Here is a 4,292-nt window from a genome sequence, read left to right on the forward strand (position 1 = left end):
TTTTTAATAATAAAAATTATTAAAAAATAATAATAATATACTTTTTTTTATTTATTTTTTATCCTCAAACTAAATCCTCAATTTGAATAAAGTGATTAATCTGATTAAACGGACGTTCGAACCTTCGTTTTTAATTAAAAAATAATAAATAAATAAATAAAAGTATAATTTTTTTAATATCCTCAAATAAAGTGATTCATCTGATTAAATGAGTCTTTTTTCATTCAGTATTCAATATTGTCTGATTCAATATTAACATTCAGTATTCAAGTGTGGCCACTCACCTTAGGTATCTTGTTTGAGCAATGCAGGCTTCAGTCTGTGTCAAGTCCTGATTCTTCTTCACAATGAGATCTTCTGAGAGAATTCTTCTTCTTCTTATTTGAATTTCCGGCAGTGTAGACGCATCGTGGCGTATTACTGCCCTCCGCAATTCTTTTTATGGGCTCTTCTTCTTCTCCTTCTTCTCCTTCTTCACCGTCTTTTTCTCCTTCTACTGGACCCCGTCATCAACTACCTTGTTAGAATTGTTCTATATATATAGAACACAAATGTTCTAGAATGTTCTATTATGACATCATAATCAGTAGTGTTATACTCTTTCATTGGTCTATGTTGACCATGCCCCCATGGTTCGGCTCCTCCCCTTCAGGGGATTCATCTTGATCCTTAGGCCGCGCCCCCTTTTTGTATCTTTTGAACCGCTTGTCGTAGAGTTGACATTTTATGACATCATACTGTGACATCACAAATGTTCTAGAATGGTCTATTATGCATCATACTGTGACATCACAAATGTTCTAGAATGGTCTGCCATTCATGGACCAAAAGTTCCTGTTTGGTGAAACTTTCCAAAAAGTAATAGCAACTCGAGTTGGACCAAAAAAAGCTCTGGCAGGAGTTACTGGACAAAAATCTGTGGAATAAATAATAAATAAATAAATAAATAAATAGTATAGATTACAATAGTGTGGGTCACCCACACTAACTATAGCTGTAAGTACACCAGGGAAGTGAAAGACACCCACTTTGGTGGCGGGAACCAGCAAGTGACGCTTCATACAGTGGGGTCAAATACCTGCGTGGGGGACGTGTGGAGTCTTTTGCGTCTCTGTCAGCGTCCCTAAAGCATGATGCTGTTGCAACGTGGGCTCATCTTAATCCAGTGCTCAAGTCCATCCGGGAGGAACATCCAGAAGTGAAGCACATCCATTTTATTTCAGATGGACCCACCTCCCAGACAGTACCGCAACAAGACGGCGTTCTATCCGGCCTCGACAGTGCCTTTCATGAGAGGGTTTCAATATGTCACCTGGAACTTCTCAGAGGCATCTCATGGCAAGGGTGCCCCTGATGGGGTAGGGGGTGCCCCTGATGGGGTAGGTAGGGGGTGCACTCAAGAACCTAGCAGTGTGCCAGGTTAATGTACTCTACTATTTTTGTATCACAAACAGTGCTGTATATGTACAGTTTATTCCCCCTCAAATGTATATACTCTATTATTACTATATATACTCTACTATTTTTGTATCACAAACAGTGCTGTATATTTGTAGATCTGGTGGTATGTCATAAATGTCTAGTATATTTGTAGATCTGGTATGTCATAAATGTCTAGTATATTTGTAGATCTGGTATGTCATAAATGTCTAGTATATTTGTAGATCTGTTATGTCATAAATGTCTAGATGTAACATTACTGTTTTCAAGATTCAAGATTCAATCGTTTTATTTCAAACCACAGTGTTAGTTTGGCTACATTTACCATTGACCGGCAAAACAACATTTGAAAATAAATGAAATGGGAAAAGAGGAACCCCCCCCCCCCAAAAGTTTAAAATAAAACAGCCAAAAACTATACACCGTTTGAAAAGGAGATGGAAGAAGCAAAGCTTATATGTTTCCATCCCCCATCAATAATTATATACTTCAGCAAGTATGACACGATTACCAATACATATAATACCATACAATTTGCAAATACTTCAACTAACTGTCTATCTGTATGTCATGTTATGATGAATTGAAAATGGGGGACCCTGATGTAAACAAGACGAAAGTTGTGTATGTCGTAAACGAGAGAGAGAGCGAGCGAGAGCCCCCCCCCCCCCCCCCCCCCCTCATCCGCATGCACAGTAGTGCAAATACTTGTCCAGGCCACAATACTTGTCCACGCCACGAAGCCCCGCCTCAAACCCGTCCACCACGCCACGAAGCCCCGCCCAGACGTTGGGCTCTGTGGCTCTGCAGATATACCCTATTGTGCAAACTACCTGGCGTTCTATCGCCATGCTCTAAGACAAACTCTAACCTTAACCAACTTCGAAAGAGTGCCTAAGCTTAACCATCGAAAGAACTTGCCGTCACGCTCTAAGACAAACTCTAACCTACCTGGGTTCCATCCTAGAGGCAAATCTTTCCTGTGACAAAATGGCATCCAATGTAATAAAAAAAGTCAACCAACGAACTAGATTCTTGTACCGGATCTCCTCTCTGGTAAACAAGAATACCCTGAAGACTCTGGCAGGAGCACTCATTCAAGGGTACTACGACTATGCGTGCACCTCATGGTACCAAAGCACCTCAAAGGCGCTTAAAACAAAATTACAAACATCACAAAACAAACTGGTCAGACTACTACTTGACCTGAACCCCAGAACCCACCTCACCCCTGCCCACTTTGACAACCTAGGATGGCTTAGAGTAGACGACAGAGTACAGCAACTTGCAATGGGCCTGGTCTACAAGATACACTGTACGACCGGGGTGCCCATGTACATGTCAAAATACTTCCCAAAGGTCAGTGAATACCACGATCACAACACCAGAGGAAGCTCAACAAATCATGTTAAACCCAGATTCGGCTCAAACAAGGGACTAAACACGTTTCGCAATTATGCCACAACAATGTGGAACGCCCTACCCACAGCTGTAAAGGAATGTGAATCCCTGCCCACATTCAAAACCGCTCTTAAAGAGCACCTACGGGAGGCTGCAATTCGAAACTGGCCACCGTAAATGCCCAAAACCCCCACCACATCCTAATAGACAGTCTCCTCCCCACCGCATGTATATATTCCATCCCCGCCGTATGTATATTTCCCTCCCACCCACCCACCCCCTCCTAATGTACAGTCCCCTCCCCATCATATGTATATACTCTGTCAGGATCTAGGGTTAACAGTACTGTATATTTGAATACCGCTTATGTCACAAATGTATCAGTACTAAATACCTATATGTCCCTATGCCATAAATGTCATGTATGTTGTGTATGTCATAAATGTCTATATGAATTGAAAATGGGGGACCCTGATGGAAACAAGACAAACGTCTTTCTCAGGTCTGCATCCCCTTAACAATTGTATGTATTGAGCCGTACTGTATTGTACCCATTCTGCAATCTGTTAAATAAAGTTTTCATTCATTCATTCATTCAACCTTAACCAACTTCGAAAGAGTGCCTAAGCTTAACTGTGTATTCAGTCATTCCACCTGTAAAGGTTATTTTTAACTGTACATGTATTCAGTCATTCCAACTGTAATGGTTATTTTTAACTGTTTATTCAGTCATTCCACCTGTAAAGGTTATTTGTAACTGTGTATTCAGTCATTCCAAAGACCAACTGTAATGGTTATTTTTAACTGTTTATTCAGTCATTCCAACTGTACGTGTTGTTTTTAACTGTTTATTTCCACCTTCTCCTTATTGTCTGCATAAGTAGTTTTGTATTATTCGTTACAAATAACTTCCTTATTATCTGCTAGCGACCTAAATACCCGCAGCCCTCACACCTTCCTAGTCCAAACCACTAGAGGGCACTGCAGGCCACAGTGAGCGGCTACACCGTCCTCGTCACATGAAACTCACTGAAAATGTCCTCTCTCTCTCCTAGGGCTCGTTCACACTGGCATCCTCTCTTTCTCTCTCTCTCTCTCTCTCCCTCTCTCTCTCTCTCTCTCTCTCTCTCTCTCTCTCTCTCTCTCTCTCTCTCTCTCTCTCTCTCTCTCTCTCTCTCTCTCTCTCTCTCTCTCTCTCTCTCTCTCTCACGTTTCGCAATTATGCCACATCAATGTGGAATGCCCTACCCAAAGCTGTAAAGGAATGTGAATCACTACCCACTTTCAAAAACACTCTAAAAAAACACCTACGGGAGACTGCAATTCGAAACTGGCCCCTGTAAATGTCCTAACACAACCCCCTCCAATGTACAGTAAATTACCATGTATGGTCTTGTCAATATTCCAATGTACAGTTTTGCTTGTACAGTTGTACAGTGTCCTCCACCCAC

The sequence above is a fragment of the Notolepis coatsorum genome (genome assembly GCF_963971535.1).
Source record: "Notolepis coatsorum genome assembly, chromosome: 3".
Classification (NCBI taxonomy): domain Eukaryota; kingdom Metazoa; phylum Chordata; class Actinopteri; order Aulopiformes; family Paralepididae; genus Notolepis; species Notolepis coatsorum.